We start from the raw sequence: 20,180 nt of genomic DNA, 5'->3' as shown, positions 1-20,180 counted from the left end.
AGGAGCAATCTTTATCAGTAGCAGCTCATACACTGTCATGAGCTGGCATGACTATACAATGCCAGCTATTCTATCTTAAAGATATTAATTGTCTGGGCTGATCTTGCCATGGCAGATGGGGGAATTTGAATTCAATTTATAAAAGATCTGGAATGAAGAGACTAATGTTGATCGTTAGAAAAAAAGCGCATCTGGTTCACTAATTCCTTTAGGGAAGTAATCTGCCATTCTTACCCAATCTGGCTCCAGTCCCACAACAATGTGGTTGACTCTTAACTGCTCTTTGGGATGGGCACTTAAAGATGGGTATTAAATTCTGTCTAGCCAGCGACACCCTCATCCTGTGAATGAATAACGAAAGTAACATTTTTCCACTAAGGAATAGTTTTCAACAACTGTTTGACTTCCAATCTGTGGCATCAGGTATGAAGCAGCTGACCATTCAAAACAAAAATGTTTCAAATCTAAATATGACTTTCTTTTTCTGAAGATTCCAGGAATTCCAATCTCTCGAAGATCAAACTAATAATGCCCAATCTCTGCCCCCTCTAAATGTCTTCCCTCACTTTCCATCTAACTGCACCACCCAGATTTTTGCTAAAGCCACTTTTTTCTAGCTTTCCAATTAATGTAACGCTTGAATTAATCAAGCAGCTCACAAATAATAAGGAAAGGACGCCTGAGATTTATCAAGGCTCTGATTGGAGCTATTAGCAGGAGTAGCAGATGTCAAATCTGCTTCTCACTGATACTGGGAGAAAGCTCAAAGTAGTTCTCTAACATTTGCTGAGCAAGGTTGATATTTTCAAAGGTCAGGAAATATTTTGGTAAAGTGTGTGCTGAAAGGCTATTTGACCACATTTACTCAGCTACATCAAATCTTTCTTTTGCTGGAGGCAGTCAATGTGCATTTCCAGCAGAATTTGTTAGATACAGATAGAAGCAGGAATTTGAGATTATTTTTCACTGAGCCAAATTATAATGTTCGTCTCGATGGAACCCAGTAAACCAGAAGGGATTAGAAAATCTAAAAGTACTTGTCCATCATGCCATCACCTATAAATTGAGAATTTTTAACACTACATTTAATCTTTAACTACTTTTTAATTAATTACTAATTGTTTCTACATACATTTTTTATTTTAAATGCAACTAATAAAACGATTTAAATTATAAGTAAAGGTATCAATGCAAAATATTTTAAATAATTATTCATATCTGATTTGACTACAAGGAAATTTAAAGTAACTTTTTACTAATGTGACCTTCAGATCAATATGAAAGCACAGCACTGCTGTGGGCTCTCGCTCTCAAATAAACCTGTTGTACCACAACCTGGTGTTGTGATTTTTAGCTTTGTCCACCCCAGTCCAACACTGGCACCTCCACATCATGAAAGCAAATAGTTTTATTCAAGTTCTAATTTACCACTTTTATAGTATAGACAAAAAAACATCAAATTGAAACTGGACTTGCACAGACTGTTAATATGACCACTTTTAGATCTTCAAACACACAAGAACTGCGGATATTGGAAATCTAAACCAAAAACAGAAAATGTTGAAGAAACTTAGCAGGTCAGGCAAATTTTGATGGTGTTATGAAGTTGAAGACCTTTAAGAGAGTGAATGCTGTTTTACACTGAGAACTTACAAGCACCAGTCATATGACTAGCTAGCAGACTTAGAGTGTATTGAAAATATAAAACATTTGGCTGTGAAATAGATACCTGACTCAGTTACTATTTTGACAACAATTTGAATTAACCAATCCATTTAAATTATGTCCCAGGATACTAAAACAAAATCAAGTTTGAATTTGTTGTCTTAGCAACATTGAACCAATGAGGTGATCTGATGTTAAGGGTATTTTAAAAAAAACAGGCATTTTGAAAGTCAGACAGAGTAACTGCTATCGAGAAAGACTGCCATTCAAAATCACTCTCTGTCAAAGGTACCTTTATCATATTAAAAATATTCACAATAAAAGAAAGAAGACTACCGAGGGAGATCTACAGGTGAAAGAAGATAGACATCAGAGATGATAGCCGCTGTGTGGTTTTGATATTAAGTTAATAAGTGTTTTATTATTGAAACAGTATATTGTTATTGGGTTGGAGGCAGATAATAAGCACTTAAGAGAAAGGGGCGCTTAGAGTTGTAAATAGTTGTTGTGTAATGTTTGCCTTTAAAGTTAAGGAATAAATTAATATTATTTTCTCTAAATAGTGGAATTTGGGAGTTCTCTATCACTCATATTTTAACAGATTACAAGGCAAGGTGAGCTTTTCTGAGTGTTTGATTTAAGTAACAGAGGGGTTCACTGCTGTGTCATAACAATGGACTCTGTTTTCTTCCCACAACTGCTGCCAGACTTGCTGAGTTTCTCCAGCTGTTTCAGTTTTTGTTTGGGTCTTTCGATGTTTTCTTTGCAGTTATGCAAATTATTTGAATGAATTTTACATGGAAAATTTAAGTTGCCTTTAATTGCACTCTGTGTATCAAATTTGATTTAGATTCGGCTGGAATCTTTACTCCTGGAACATAATGGGTCTGATGACAGGGTAGGGAATTAATCAGACAGGAGTGTGGAGGGGAATGGAGACACCCCACCTTCCAACATTTACCTCGATAAAGGGCAGGAGACAGCCTTCCCACCCTGCCACCTATATTGAAATCCTTAATTGGCTAATTAATACCCATTTAAGGGCCTCGTAGCAGTGCAACTGATGTTAATCTGGCAGTAGGCAGAGGAGGGAAGTACTTATGTGGCACTCCCTTGTTGGGATCTCCAGTACTGCTGACCTCCCTATGCCTGACATGCCCGTCCCTGCAATACCCCATTCCCTGGATTCATCCTGCTGTCCTATTGCCAGTGAGGTGATCTGATATTAGGGATATTTTAAAAAAAAGGCATTTTGAAAGTCAGACAGAGTAACTGCTATCAAGAAAGACTGTCATTCAAAAACACTCTCTGTCAAAGGTACCTTTTTCATATTAAAAATATTCGCAGTAAAAGAAAGAAGACTACCCAGGGAGATCTACGGGTGAAAGAAGATAGTGTAAGGCCTTGTGTGGGTGCAGTGTAAGCAGCCACCACCTCCCCAGTAATGTTGTTCTTCAGTCGAGGTGCAGACCTCTTTGACAGCAGCTTGGGTCTGGTGCGATTTCGATCCCCATCCCAGGATCCTTGATCCTGCCATTGGCTTGTCAAGTACTTGAATGGCACATGATGTGATGGCCCTTTCTGGAAAGAAGAAGTGTAGGGCTTTTGCAGGTGGGTGAAACCCCCATCCTCCCATAAGAATCTCTGTAGGACTCTCTCCATGGGAGACCTTTCCTCTTCCAATTAATGTCTACTATTTGTTTGGCTTTATTAATATTGGAGTTGGAGATAATACCTAAGGTTGTTAGTTACTTTTAAAAGTTATTATTTATGCTGTATATTAGTTGTTAGTTAGAGTACTGACATAGAATCATGGCTATGATCTACAATCTGTTGCCATTTACATTTGCTTAGAAACACTCATTATTCAGTCCAATGGTAGAACACAATTTATTTTCGCAACCACTTATTAGATTACTTACAGTGTGGAAACAGGCCCTTCGGCCCAACAAGTCCACACAGACCAAAGCGCAACCCACCCATACCCCTTCACCTAACACTACGGGCAATTTAGCATAGTCAATTCACCTGACCTGCACATCTTTGGACTGTGGGAGGAAACGGGAGCAAACCCAAGCAGACACGGGGAGAACATGCAAACTCCACATAGTCAGTCGCCTGAGGCAGGAATTGAACCAGGGTCTCTGGCGCTGTGAGGCAGCAGTGCTAACCACTGTACCACCATGCCACCCACAAATTGGATTACGTGGATTACCTATCTGGAAGCTATTCATGATTTGAAGTTGTGTTTATTTCTCACTGTTCAGTCCCATAATAATTAGAAATTATTTTTTTCCATGGGATATAAAATTCAAATTCAGCCAAAGAATGATATGAACAAATAACTCAACTTGCATAAAGTTAGTTGCAGTCAGCAATAATCTGATGAATCAGTTCTGATAAGCAATAAGGAGTGATGTGTATGAGCAACAGACTATTTCAGCAGCAAGTGATGGAATCATGAGGATGTACATGCATCAGCTTGGTGATCGGGAGGATCAGATTAGACTCTGGTGCATGATACAGTCTGACCTGAAGTTCTTTCAGATTTGCAGTAGGTGAGAAGGAAGATATAATTGACACTCTTCAAGCAAATGTCTAGGTCTTCCCATAGGACTTTTGTTGCAGCCTTGTAGCCCAGAGTTATGCAGCACTTGGAAGTCCTAACTCGGCTGACTTTATGGGAATTGCCTCATGTTGAAATTCCAATAGACAATTACCTAGTATGTGGAACCCTTTTGAATAAGCTCTCAGCTCTGAGTTTTTGGAGGGCTCCAACTCTCTCACCTGAATAGGTAGCAAGCAAAGGTTCGAGGGATTAAATAAAAACCGAAAGAACTGCGAATGTTGTAAATCAGGAAAAAAAGCAGAAGTTGCTGGAAAAGCTCAGCAGGTCTGACAGCATCCGTGAAGATAAATCAAAGTTAATGTTTTGGGTTGGGTTACCCTTCATCAGAACTGTTCTGAAGAGAGGTCACTGGACATGAAATGTTAACTTTGATTGCCAACCTTTTCCAGCAACTTCTATCTTAGTTGGAGGGATTTAAAGCCGACTGTAAATTTTATTGGTGAACTGTAAAACTATTACCAGCCCCATCCCTGACCCACCACAGATCATCCCCCTCCTGACCACCATCCATTCAGTTCTCTATTAGTCCTGCCCAATTCTCCCACTCTAAACCCAACACCCAATATCCTACGGATCTGTCAGATGTTTCCCCCCATACCAACCATAGTCCCTAACATAACATCCAAATCCTGACAGGTCTGACCTCCTCCCCTCCCTGACTCAGACAGCTCTGACTCACCTTCATCATCTTTGGCCCAATTGTCCCTGCTCCCAATCTAACTGGACCCACCCACATATGTGACAAACTTGCCTGATTTCCTGATTTTTTTTTCCACCCGCTGTTTTCCAACTGCCAAGCCATTACCCACCCCTCTCAAGCTGACTTCACCTCACCCCCACAATGTGGGTCTGACCCCTCCCACAAAATGTCGATACTCCCCCTCTTTGACCCAAATTGACCAGGACCTCCACCCGACCGGACCTGCCCCATCCTGGCCCTTAACTCTCCTCAGGTGGACTAGCCTAATCTTTCACCCAGTTACCTGCCAAACTACCCTGACCCACATGGCAATCTAACCCTTTACCCATCTGGCACCCTACACTTTGACTTGCCTTCTGCAATTACCTTCTCTCAGTTGTTATTGAAGTGCTTTTTTTAAACCCGAGAAGGTGGCACCTCACTGATGGAAAGGTGTGTGCAGTTTTGAAACTAGTCCTCTCTGTGCAGTCCAGGAAAGCACAGCAATGCTGCTTCGGATGGCACTGTTCATAACCCAGATTTACTTCAAAAAATTTGTCCAAATAAAAGTGATCAACTTTTCATCTGATCTGGTTTAGAAATAGGGATTCTCACCAATTTGAAAATTTGGACAAATATCATCTTTCTGCACAATTTTTAAAAATTATTAATCATCAATTCTGATGATTTGTACTCCAAGACACTGTAAGTAAATGTTTGTATTGAATCCAGAATGCATATTTGAACATACAACTCACAAGAGTAACCATGCACTGATTAGGATGCAGGAATGAATATTATTAATTCTAACATTTTCGTTCAAGAATTCCTGATTCCTCAACACAATAGGAGGAGTAAATTAAATTAAAACTGGAAATTGAGAACTATATCATTTTCATAATTCTTCAAGTATAGAATATAAACTGGTGGATTTTCAATTTAACTTTGCAATTCTTTCCTTATTTTTTAAAGATATGTATGACATTTGATGACTACAAGGCCCTTAATCCTTTTTACTATGTGCCAACGACATTTCCATGTCGTTCTGAGAATGCCATTCATGTACTGACCAAGAAAGTAGGTTAGACAGGATGATTTTCCTTCCTGTTTGTTTTTAATGATTTTCAGGTTTTCTAATACAACTTTTATTATAAAAGTAACCTGTAGATTAAGGGTAGTGTGTCTGTACATTAAACTGACTTGTGCTTCTGACTGCAAGTAATGGCCACTAAACCCTCCTGGGCACTTTTAATCTCTGCTGAGACCTGGAAGTCTCCTAGTTATCTTGTGCATCAGTTTTAACTGTCATGCCACATACAAAACAATTACTAGGAATAATGTATGTCCTGGCAAGACTGAGAATCTTTTAAAAAATACTTCCAGTCAAGTAATATTCTGAATTAAAATTATGTGGAGAATGTTATTGCAAAGTTCTTCTTGTGGATCTAAAATCTAGCAGAGGAATGTTTAAATTCTTGATGTTATTAGCATAGTAACGGCCTGATTCATCCCCTAAAGTGTACAACTCATGTGCCATGAAATCAAGTGCATATTTTAAGAATGTGCTGGTGAAGGTAATAATATTCTCTGCATTAAAATTCACAGTACCCGCTTAAAGAAAGAAAATTAAATATTGGCATATTGTCTTCATTGTTTTACTGATCATGTAATTACACCAAAGTCATCCATTGCATGAGAATGGCCTATAGTGCCCACATATTCCTCATTTCCAACATATTTTAAGTGATTATAATGAATTAAAGGATATGTTTTAACAAAGCAGGGACTTACATTAAGAATAGTTTATATCTTTACTACAGTGACTGTGTATAGTCAATGGGTTACTGCATTTCAATTAAGACCAATTCTGAAGAATGATCAGCACAAAATTACATGCTCCCCTGATTCTGTTAACTCTCGAACCTTTTTACTAAACTGATTATAGTTCTTGCCCATGCCTCCCAGATGGTTGTACTTCACTGGACTTCATTAGCTATAAAAGAAAATGTGAAACAAAATCTGCAAGGTCAGTGATTTTAAAACTGCTTTGGAATTGCCTGAGAAGTCACACCTTCCATCAATCTGATTGATTGTATATCAGCATGATGTGACTTATGAATTTCTAAGTAGGCTATCAGTCTCCGAAGTGAATGGACCTTTAAAAAGGTTGCAGCATTTGATCATTTATTTCACATTACCAGAGACAAAAATTAGAAATGCTATTTTTACATCTTCCAAACTCAAATAATAGCCAGTTGTTTTTGGATTGGTTTTGAATGTGAAGTATGTTTTATTCAAATTATTGGTCTTTACAGTCAAAGAGCCATTAGAGATGTACAGCACGGAAACAGACCCTTTGGTCCAACTCATCCATGCCCACCAGATATCCCAACCTAATCTAGTCCCATTTGCCAGCATTTGGCCCATATCCCTTTAAACCCTTCCTATTCATATGTCCATTCAGTTGCCTTTTAAATGCTCTAATTGTACCAGTCTCCAACACTTCCTTGCTCATTCCATACATGCACCACCCTCTGCGTGAAAACCTTGCCCCTTTAGGTCCCTTTTAAATATTTCTCTTCTCACCTTTAGACCTATGCCCTCCAGATTCCCCTACCATGGGGAAAAGATCTTGTCTAATTACCCTATCAAAGCCACTTATAATTTTATAAACCCCTATAAAGTCACCCCTCAGCCTCCAATGGTCCAGGGAAAATAGCCCCAGTCTATTCAGCCCCACCCTATAGCTCCAACCCTGACAACATCCTTGTAAATCTTTTCTGAATCCTTTCAAGTTTCACAACATGCTTTCTAGAGCAGAATCACATGCAGTGTTCTAAAAGCGGCCTAATCAATATCCTGTCTAGCGTAACGTGACCTCCCAACTCCTAGGCTCAATGCCAGTAAGACCAGTAAGGCAAGCATACTAAACGCCAGCTTCACTATCCAATCTACCTGCACCTCCATTTTCAAGGAACTATGAACCTGCACTCAAAGGTCTTGTTGTTCAGCAACACTCCCCAGGACTTTACCATTAAGTGTACCATTAGCCCATCATTTCAAGCAGATTTTAAGAATAAAAATTAGAGAAACAACCTTGCTCCAACCTACTCATTGCTAACTAGGCAAATTCACAGCAAAAAAACATACACTCTATTTGCCAACTTTAGAAGTGTGAGAAGCTGACCAGTAGCAATTTTAACCATTACAACAGAACAAGCAACATGATTATATATCCAAGCTGGGGAGGCCCTGTTTATAACTGACGCAATGATATAACTGTACATGAGAGAGAGAGCAGTGACAGGGTGGGGAATCACAAATATTAGAGTCAGCATAAACCCAAACAGGCAAGTTCTTTCAGTTTCCTTGTGTAACAAAGTCAAAGAGGTGTTCTTTGGAACTCAAAAGAGAAGCTTTGATCTCTCCTCCCACTTTTTCCTAATCACTAAACCTCTGCAAGATGCCCTGGCAGAATATTTTATGGAGGGGGAGGAATTGCTTGGTGTAAAAGTGAGTCATCCAAAATATGGGAGAAACATCCATTTGAATATGCATAAATAAATATACCATACATGTGGAATTCTCTGAAGTACATAGCCTCATCTGAAAACATCCAGTTACTTGAAGTAAATGAAAAACCCAACCAGAGCCACCAAGAAATTCTGGATTTGAGATTCTTGGAGGTCAATTACTAAACCTACAGTGAGCAAATGAGATAAAAGCGAAAATATGTAAGGTGTATCCTGAGAACCATGGTGATGGCAGTGGAGATAGCAGCACTATCAAGCTAGACTATTAATACCAGCAAGTGCTTTACCTGCGGTGAGTTAGGCAATGACAGACCGCATAAGAAATGATAGCCCAAGTGTAATAATAGTGGAAGACAAGGACATGGGCAAATAATGTTGGAGTATGATCAGGATAAAAGAGGGATATGGCCCCCATCACACTATAGACCTGGGAGGCTGATCACTATCACACTGCCCGTTATCTTAATCAACTAAGAGCCAGACATTAAGACCAACATCATTTGAATTATGACTGGGAGTAATTACTGGCTCCTGGTTTGAACCAGAACAGGAAGTGAAGATTTAGGACCACTGAGAGATAGTATTAGAAGGTGTATGGTAACATAATGTGAACAGTTAAAGGAGTTGTGTTCTGAGGTAAGGAAGCAACAGGAATTAGTGGACCAGGAAAGGAACGAGGGAAACAGAGTTGTGAGATGAGCCAAAGGTAGGCGAAAAGGTTATGGCAAAGGAGCCCCTTGAGGCTAGGTCCACTCTGTGTGGCAGGGGCCATATGAGGTGAGGCTGACCAGTGAACCTGCCTTTGTCTAAATATTGCAAGAAAAGGCAAGTGAAAGTTATTGCAGGTGAAACCTCATAATACTCCATCTTTTTCTGTCGCAGGACAGCAACCAGTCATTCCCTTAACCGTCCTGTAATGGAAGGTCACAGCTTGGGCACCCTAAAAAACAACATCAACAGGAACATTTACCTGTAACCCCACAGACAAACAAAAACAACATGCTGTAGATAGTCAGTGGAATGTGACAATCATTGGAATATGTTGAAAATAGACCATCTCTATACTCCTTGATCCCTTTCGCTGCAAGGGCCATGTCTAGCTGCCTCTTGAATATATCTAATGAACTGGCCGCAACAGCTTCCTCCAGGAGAGAATTCCACAGGTTCACAACTCTGAGTGAAGAAATTCTTCCTCCTCTCAGTCCTGAATGGCTTACCCCTTATTCTTAGACAGTGACCCTTAGGACTGGACAGGCTAGATGAGGAAGAATGTTCCCAATGTTGGGGAAGTTCAGAACGATCAGACTCTTGTATATTTCTGTGAGATTTCCCCCTTCATTCTTCTAAATTTCAGCAAATACAAGTCCAATGCATCCAGTCTTTCCTCATATGTCTGTCCTGCCATCCTGGGAATCAGTCTGGTGAATCTTTGCTGGACTCTCTCAATGGCAAGAATGACCTTCCTCAGACTAGGAGACCAAAACTACACACAATACTCAAGGTGTGGCCTCGCCAAGGTGCTGTATACCTGCAGCAAGACATCCCTACTCCGATACTCAAATCCTCTCTCTGAGGGAGAGCATGCCATTAGCTTTTCTCCCTGCCTGCTGCACCTGTAGTGCAAAAGGAGGCAGTGCAAAAGGCCATAGCAACTAGAAAAATGTCAATAAAGGACTGATCACAGGAGGAAAGGCAAACAGTTAGAGCATTCTGCTGGTGACTAATCCAATTTCATGAAAGCAGTGTAGCTGGTGGGAGGTAGGTTTGATGATTGCCAGGCATTAACCAGTGGCTGTTTATAATACAATTAATATAAATAGTGATCATAAAAAATAAAGAATACTCTCCAGAATCCACTGCAACTAAAACACTCCCAAAACAGACAGGAGAGGAAAATCCAGATGAGGTTTTGATGTTTGGATGAGAAAAGATTCCAGGTTTAGTCCAGGACATTAGGAGCTGAGTGAGCGTGTGTGAGCAAGTTGTTGGAGGGAATCCTGAGGGACAGGATGTACATGTATTTGGAAAGGCAAGGACTGATTCGGGATAGTCAACATGGCTTTGTGCGTGGGAAATCATGTCTCACAAACTTGATTGAATTTTTTGAAGAAGTAACAAAGAAGATTGATGAGGGCAGAGCAGTAGATGTGATCTATATGGACTTCAGTAAGGCGTTCAACAAGGTTCCCCATGGGAGACTGATTAGCAAGGTTAGATCTCATGGAATACAGGGAGAACTAGCCATTTGAATATAGAACTGGCTCAAAGGTAGAAGACAGAGGGTGGTGGTGGAGGGTTGTTTTTCAGACTGGAGGCCTGTGACCAGTGGAGTGCCACAAGGATCGGTGCTGGGCCCTCTACTTTTTGTTATTTACATAAATGATTTGGATGCGAGCATAAGAGGTACAGTTAGTAAGTTTGCAGATGACACCAAAATTGGAGGTGTAGTGGACAGCGAAGAGGGTTACCTCAGATTACAATAGGATCTGGACCAGATGGGCCAGTGCGCTGAGAAATGGAAGATGGAGTTTAATTCAGATAAATGCGAGGTGCTGCATTTTGGGAAAGCAAATCTTAGCAGGACTTATACACTTAATGGTAAGGTCATAAGGAGTGTTGCTGAACAAAGAGATCTTTGAGTGCAGGATCATAGCTCCTTGAAAGTGGAGTCACAGGTAGATAGGATAGTGAAGAAGGCGTTTGGTATGCTTGCCTTTATTGGTCAGAGTATTGAGTACAGGAGTTGGGAGATCATGTTACGGCTGTACAGGACATTGGTTAGGCCACTGTTGGAATATTGTGTGCAATTCTGGTCTCCTTCCTATCGGAAAGATGCTGTGAAACTTGAAAGTGTTCAGAAAAGATTTACAAGAATGTTGCCAGGTGTGGAGGATCTGAGCTACAGGGAGAGGCTGAACAGGCTGGGGCTGTTTTCCCTGGAGTGTCGGAGGCTGAGGGCTGACCTTATAGGTTTACAAACTTATGAGGGGCATGGATAGGATACATAGACAAAGTCTTTTCCCTGGGGTGGGGGAGTCCAGAACTAGAGGGCATAGGTTTAGGGTGAGATGGGAAGGATAGAAAAGAGACCTAAGGGGCAACATTTTCACACAGAGGGTGGTACGTGTATGGAATTAGTTGCCAGAGGAAGTGGTGGAGGCTGGTACAATTGCAACATTTAAGAGGCATTTGGATGGGTATATGAATAGGAAGGGTTTGGAGGGATATGGGCTGGGTGCTGGCAGGTGGGACTAGATTGGGTTGTGATATCTGGTCAGCATGGACGGGTTGGACTGAAGGGTCTGTTTCCATGCTGTACATCTCCATGACGCTATGACTCTCAGTCAATTCCAAATTTGTATGATATGAAATCCATCGAATTCTAGTCAGGATCACTGAAGATAAGTGGGTGGAGGATCTCAGGATTTGTCTCACTGGCGTCAGGCTAACCAGGGATCCAAAAGGAGGGACCTGTAGTGGGACAATAAGGAAAGGTAATGTTAGACAATAAATTGTCATTTTAGGTGTTATGTGCTAATGTTAGCTTGTATGAGTTTGCTTCATTCAATGCCCCGTATGCAGATGCCTAATCTATCTTGAAATTATGAAACAATGTAATCGGAACATGATCTAAGGTTTCTAAGTGTGAGCCTCACATCTTGTGGAATTAAGTAAGGTGCTCCTGCAGGAAAGATCTGTTGCTTTGCATGTTTGGTCAAATAAACATTTAAACACACTTGAACACTATAGACTGGAGAACAGTCATTTCCCTACAACACAACCAGTCAGTACTGTCTGTGGAGAAAGACTTGGAAGCTAGGGAAATTGGCGATATAAATAGTGATGCTCTGAAAAGATTCCATATTAAAGAGGATGGATTGCACCTAAATTGGAAGGGGGCTAATATACTGGTAGGGAAATTTGCTAGAGCTGCTTGGGAGGAATTAAATAAGTAAGATGGGGGGGGCGTGGGACCCTGGGAGATAGTGAGGAAATAGATTGAGCTGAGACGAGTACAGCTGAGAACAGAAGCGAGTCAAACAGCCAGGGCAGGCAGGGACAAGGTAGAACTAATAAATTAAACTTCATTTATTTCAATACAAGGGGCTTAACAGGGAAGGCAGATGAACTCAGGGCATAGTTAGGAACATGGGACTGGGATATTATAGCAATTACGGAAACATGGCTCAGGGATGGGCAGGACTGGCAGCTGAATGTTCCAGGATACAAATGCTACAGAAAGGATAGAAAGGGAGGCATGAGAGGAGGGGGAGTGGCATGTTTGATAAGGGACAGCATTACAGCTGTGCTGAGGGAGGATTTTCCCAGAAATACATCCAGGGAAGCTATTTGGGTGGAACTGAGAAATAAGAAAGGGATGATCACCATATTGGGATTGTATTATAGACCTTCTCATAGTCAGAGGGAAATTGAGAAACAAACTTGTAAGGAGATCTCAGCTATCTGTAAGAATAATAGGGTGGTTATGGTAGGGGATTTTAACTTTCCAAACATCGGCTGGGACTGCCATAGTTAAAGGTTGAGACGGAGAGGAATTTGTTAAGTGTGTACAAGACAATTTTCTGATTCAGTATGTGGATGTACCTCCTAGAGAAGGCACAAAACTTGACCTACTCTTGGGAAATAAGGCAGGACAGGTGATTGAGGTGTCAGTGGGGGAGCACTTTGGGCCAGCGACCATAATTCTATTTGTTTTAAAATATAGTGATGGAAAAGGATAGACCAGATCTAAAAGTTGAAGTTCTAAATTGGAGAAAGGCCAATTTTGAAGGTTTTCGGCAAGAACTTTCGAAACCTGATTGGAGGCAGATGTTCGCAGGTAAAGGGATGGCTGGAAAATGGGAAGCCTTAAGAAATGAGATAACGAGAATCCAGCAAAAGTATATTCCTGTCAGGGTGAAAGGAAATGCTGGTAAGAATAGGGAATGCTGGATGACTAAAGAAATTAGGAAAAAGAAGGAAGCATCTGTAAGGTACATAGAGGATACATCGCATGAATCCTTAGAAGAGTAAAAAGAAAGTAGGAGTATACAAAAGAGGGAAATCAGGAGGGCAAAATGGGGACATGAGATAGCTTTGGAAAATAGAATTAAGGGGTTTTACAAATATATTAAGGACAAAAGGGTAACTAGGGAGAAAATAGGGCCCCTCAAAGATCAGCAAAGTGGCCTTTGTGTGGAGCCACAGAAAATGGGGGAGATACTAAATGATTATTTTGCATCAGTATTTACTGTGGAAAAGGATATGGAAGATATAGACTGTAGGGAAATAGATGGTGACATCTTGCAAAATGTCCAGATTACAGAGGAGGAAGTGCTGGATGTCTTGAAATGGTTAAATCCCCAGGACCTGATCAGGTGTACCCTAGAACTCTATAGGAAGCTAGAGAAGTGATTGCTGGACCTCTTGCTGAGATATTTGTATCATCGATAGTCACAGGTGAGGTGCCGGAAGACTGGAGGTTGGCAAACGTGGTGCCACTGTTTAAGAAGGGCAGTAAAGACAAGCCAAGGAACTATAGACCGGTGAGCCTGACCTCGGTGGTGGGCAAGTTGTTGGAGGGAATCCTGAGGGACAGGATGTACATGTATTTGGAAAGGCAAGGACTGATTTGGGATAGTCAACATGGCTTTGTGCATGGGAAATCATGTCTCACAAACTTGATTGAGTTTTTTGAAGAAGTAACAAAGAAGATTGATGAGGGCAGAGCAGTAGATGTGATCTAAATGGACTTCAGTAAGGCGTTCAACAAGGTTCCCCATGGGAGACTGATTAGCAAGGTTAGATCTCACTGAATACAGGGAGAACTAGCCATTTGGATACAGAACTGGCTCAAAGGTAGAAGACAGAGGGTGGTGGTGGAGGGTTGTTTTTCAGACTGGAGGCCTGTGACCAGTGGAGTGCCACAAGGATCGGTGCTGGGCCCTCTCCTTTTTGTCATTTACATAAATGATTTGGATAAGGTTATCTGAAGATACACAAGATCTTGATCAGATGGGCCAATGAGCCAAGAAGTGGCAAATGGGTTGGTCAGAGCATTGAGTATTGGCTTTGGGACATCATGGTTTGGCTGTAGAAGACATTGGTAAGGGCACTTTTAGAATACTGTGCACAATTCTGGTCACCCTGCTATAGGAAGGATGATGTTAAACTGGAAAGGGTGCAGAAAAAATGTACAATGATGTTGCTGAGACTGGAAGATTTGAGATAGAAGGAGAGGTTGGATAAACTGGGACTTTTTTCCCTGGAGTGTCGGAGGCTGAGGGATGAACTTTATCCGGGTTTATAAAACCATGAGGGGTACAGATAAGATAAATAGCTGAGGATGAATAGATAAGATGAAGAGGCCTGCAAAACTAGAGGGTATAGGTTTAAGGTGAGAGGGGAAAGATTCAAAAGGAGCCTGAGGGGTAACATTTTCATGCAGAGGGTGGTGAATGTCTGTAATAGGCTGCCAGAGGAAATGGTTGCAGTGGGTACAATTACAACATTGAAAAGCTATTTGTTCAGGCAGATGGATAGGAAAGGATTTGAGGGATATAGAGTAAACACAGGCAAATAGAACTGATTTGTTCAGGATACCTGGTCAGCATGGATATGTTGGCCTGAAGGGTCTGTTTCCATACTATATGAATTTATGACTCTGTGGCTCTAGTATAAAAAAGTTGCTTTCCTTCTCCATTAGTATTTCTTGCAAATTATCCTGAAAGTGCAAGAAAGAAAGCTTAGACAAATCTTTCCTCGGAAATACTCAAATATGTACTACCTATAGGGTAGTAATAAATGAGTAATTCAGAATGAAAATAATGCCCCTGAAAACCAAAAACGTAGTCCTGAATAAAATTTTTGAGAAGCAGTTGGAGAAATGAAATATATTTTGACTCCTACTAGTTAGACATAATTATTAAGACTGAGGAGCCAGGGATAGCATGTCTGACTCCATCAGGATCTCCAGCTAGATTCCTCAATTGTCTGCCCATCAGACTGACATCATCAGATTGGGTGGAGCCAAATGTAGTCTCAAACATTAACCTTATCAGAACCATTACCTTATACAACAAGTTCCAGTGGTGAACAATGCCTACTTTTTGGAGGTTTCTCGGTGCAGCCTGGAAAATCAAATGTCGCTGTTAAATATTGTCTTCAATACAAGCGGTGTTCTTGTTCTGGATAATACTTCTTTTGCCAAGCCATAGGAATAACTTGGACAGAAATGTTGGAGCTGAGAAGAACTCTGCTCTGAAGAGCATGTTGGGTAACTGGCAGCAATGTTGGAAGGTCAACCATGATAATATAACATATTTGTGTTCAATAATTTCAATCCACTAAGCACTGGAACACTGACAGTTACCTCCTCCTTGCCTTGTTTTAAATAATGTTGAATACTCATTTTGTACAAAAAGTGCACTTAACACCACAAGTCCCTGATAGGTTTCATTTATTACATTCTTTTGTGCACTCAAGCAAAAGTAAAATATCTCAAAAGTGATATCACAAATTTATGATTATACCCATTGAGGTTGTGTACTTGCATTCACATTGCATGCCATTAAAACAATTACAGTTTTCAGTTTGTAGAAGAAGACAGGCAACAAATGATTAAAAGTACCTCGAGTTAAGATCCTCATTTGACCCAAATCAGCATGGGAAGGAAGTTCTGGGAAGTGAGGAATGGGACGAATGTGGTCAAATCAAATCCACACTGTTGCCAATACAATATTTTGTGTGCAGCTCATCCAAGTCTGTACTTACCATTCACTTGTGGGATGTAGGAATTGCTAGCTGGGCCAGTATTTATTACCTGTCCCTAGTTATAAGACCATAAGAAATAGGAACAGGAATAGACTGTTCAGCCCCTTGAGCCTGCTCTGCCATTCAATAGGATCATGGCTGAATTAAAATTTCTCTCATCCACTTTCCTGCATTTTCCCCAGAATTCCCTGGCTGCTCAAGAATCATTCTATCTTAGTGTTAAATATTTACATGGACTCTGCCCCCTTTTGTCTCTAACCAAGTTTGTTCTGCTGCTACGGCTCTTCAAACGATGCCCACTTTGAAGAAGTTCTCTACCTCCCTCAGACGTGTACTGAGAGTCCCTTTCTCACTGCCGCGATGTCGTGACCTCCTCAGCTCTCCAGCTCTTTGACCACATGATGAAACAAACCTGTCACCTATCCCTACTTCACCACCCTGCCCCTGCCACCCCCTTTTATCTGCAGCTGCTCCTACACCCACCCCCCAACCCGAAAGAAGGGTTACACCCGAAATTTCAACGTCTCCACCTCCTGATGCTGCCTGGCTTGCTGTGTTCTTCCAGCCTCCTGCCTGTCTACTTTGGATTCCAGCATCTGCCGTTTTCTTGTCCCTCCCTCGCACCCCTCCCCCACCCCACCCAGCTGTCTGTGGCGAGTTCCAAAGACACACAACCATCAGAGAGAAGAAATTCCTCTTCTTCTCTACCTTAATTTGGTGGCCCTTTATTCTGATGGGTGCAGCTCTAACAATACTCAAGAAGTATCACCATCCAGGAGAAAGCAGCCCACTTAATTAGCACCACAAATATGCTCTCTGATCTTAGACTTCCCCATTAGGGGAAACATCTCAGCATTTACCCTTTCAAATCTTTTAAGAATCCTCTGTCTCAATGAGATCAAATCTCATTCTTCTAAACTCCAGTTAGCAGAGTCCCAACTCGTTTAGTGCTTGCTCATAAAACAAGTCCTGCAAACTTGGGATCATCCTAGCAAATCTTCTCTGAACTTGCTCCAGTGAAATGATATATTTCTCGTAAGGGATTCAAAACTATTTTCCGTTCTCACAGATGTGGTCTCATCAGTACCTTGTACCTTGAAGGTGATGGTGAGCTGCCTCCTTGAGACACTGCAATCCATGTGCTGTCGGTCAGCCTGCAATGCCCTTAGGTTGGGAATTCCAGGATTTTGACCTAGTGGCAGAAGAACGGTGAAATATTTCCAAGCCAGGATATTGAGGGACTTGGAGGGGAACTTACAGATGATGGTGTTCACATGTATCTGTTGCCCTTGTCCTTCGAGATGATACTAGTCATTGGTTTGGTGGGTGGTGTCTGAGGAGCCTTGGTGCGTTTCTGCAGTACAGCATTTGACAGTAGACACTGCTCCCACTTATGTTAATGGTGGTGGGAATGAATGCATGTGGCGCTAATCAAGCGGACTGTTTTGTCCTGGATGGTAACACTTGGAGTGTTAGAGCTGCACCCATCCAGGCACATGGGGAAAAATCTGTCACAGTCCTGACTTGTGCCTGGTAGATATGGACAGGCTTTAATAGCAGAAAACTGAAGACTGCAATCTGCTGATGTCTTGAAAGTAATGGCAGAGAGATTAAAAGCAAACGATTTGAGTAAGGGCCAGTGGTGGATGGGTGCACCATGGATGTTCATAGGTGGGGGATACATGAAAGAGGTGCCGTGAAATTGACCTATCTACCCATCCACCTAACTATCTACCTACCTACTGTTCGTCTCTGAGGAAGAGATTTCCATGTACTAACAACTATTAAGAGACAATAATTCTCCTCATCTAGGTCTTTAAATGGAAATCTTTTACTCTTAAACTGTGTCCCTTAGTTCTAGTGCCCCAAAAAAGGCAACGTCCTCTCAATATAATCCCCTCAGGATCTTCTAATTTTTGCTAAGATCACATCTTATTCTTATTTTCAAAATAAACTGTTCAACCTCACTTCATAAGATAAGCCCTTCATGCCAGCAATGAACATTCTCTGGTCTGCCTCTAAAATAATTATACTTTTTCAGATAAAGGGCTGATTCCGTACACAGTACTCCAGATGTGATCTCACCAATACTCTGTACAGCTGCAGCAAAACCTTTCTCTAATTCCATATTACATTCCCTTTGTAATAATTGGCAACGTTTCATTTGCATTCCTAATCTTTCGCTGTTGCTGCATACTAATTAATTTGATTCATGTATCAAGACTTCCAGTTCCCTCTGGACCACTGTGTTCTGCAATCTCTCTCTATTTAAAAGTCGACAGCTTCTCTATTTGTCCGTTTAAAATGGACAAGTTATATTTTCACAGATTACAGTCCATCTGGCAAAATGTTTCTCACTTGCTTAACCCATCTATAATCCTTTACTGCTTTGCAGACCCTTTATATCCCATTGACAACCTTTTCTACTTATTTATATATCATCATCAAATTTAGCTACCACATATCCAATCCCTTCATCTACATCATTGATATAGATTGTAAATAGCTAAGCCCCAATAACTCTTGTCTGTAGCACTCCATGAGTTAATTATGGATTGTGAAGCAGGAGGAGTAAGGTAAAATGTTTAAAAGACTGTCCTGTTTGGTCATTTGCTGGCATTGGTTTCCGTTACCAGATTAACCTGGCAGGAGAAACTTCAGTCACTTTGCTTGCACTCATGCCTAAAACAGCAGTTGAGTTAATTGCACAAACATCTGCATATTTAATGAAGAACCACAAATATTGTCTGATAGGTGTCTGAAAAGACCAAGGTGAAGTAAAAATCTGTAGGAGGAGAGCAGGGCGTTAGTGGATGAGTTGATTGGCCTTTTCTAACTTCCACTTAGTTTCTGTTGCTATACAGATTTTAAATGATTCCTACTACATTTTGTAATCTTTGTTGCAGCATACAGTCTGCAGGTCAAATTAAGAATGTTGGATTAAGCAAGTAAGTTTTGTAAAATACATTTTCATCACCAATTCAATGTTGTATATTTATTTGTTTTATCTGAGAATTAGCTAAAATGAAATAAGACATTATAGAAACATGTTTTCAATTCCACAGCCTCCCTGTCGAAGATCTGCATAGATTTTGCAACCTTCCTTACATAATGAGTACAATGATCTGCATTAATGTGGTATTTTTGAATACAGTAATTGTTAAAGAACATATATTGATGTAGCTGTGATATGACAATTCACAGAACATTGTTAGCAGCCAATAAATTGAAAACACCTGAAGGTCTAGTCCAAAGTTACTTCTATCATCTATTTGCTAACATTTGAGCATGGACATTATGTTCCATGCCCCAGGCATGTCATTTCTTTCACAGATAATGGTGCCTTCAAAACCCATGGAGGAATGCCCTTCTAATGACATTGAATGTGATTGTCATTGTTCGCTTTTTTGTTTTGTGCTTCTGATTTGCCAATAGTTTGATTGGTTTTGTGGTTTTAATCATATCACCGTAAACTGATCTCTTCTTGTTCACATGAATGTTGTCTGAAAGTGCTGGAAGCACTCTATAGGTCTGGCAGTAGCCATGAACTGAGAAACAGAGTCAACATTTAGAAACGATGGAAGGTCATGAACCTGAAATGTTAACTCTGTTTCTCTCTCCACTGATGCTGAGTATTTCCAGAATTTTATGTTTTCATTTCAGATTTCCGTCTGCTGCAGATGGTGCTCTTGTCCATGTCTATCACATTGTGGATCCTCTGCCTGGCCTTTTTTTTGAAAATCTAAGACCTGGAATTTCAGTGCAGGATTGGGATCAAAACCCAAAGATAGTCTGTTTCCTGATGCCATGGTCAAGCTGTGTAACTCTGCTATTTTTAAATGTTGTTGTCTCGATGGAACGTTTGATATCCAGTTCAAGAGCCATCTCTCTGGTGGGATAT

The sequence above is a fragment of the Chiloscyllium punctatum genome, chromosome 12 (assembly GCF_047496795.1).
Source record: "Chiloscyllium punctatum isolate Juve2018m chromosome 12, sChiPun1.3, whole genome shotgun sequence".
Lineage (NCBI taxonomy): Eukaryota > Metazoa > Chordata > Chondrichthyes > Orectolobiformes > Hemiscylliidae > Chiloscyllium > Chiloscyllium punctatum.
The sequence above is the reverse complement of the archived record's forward strand: the minus strand, read 5'-3'. Positions refer to the sequence as shown.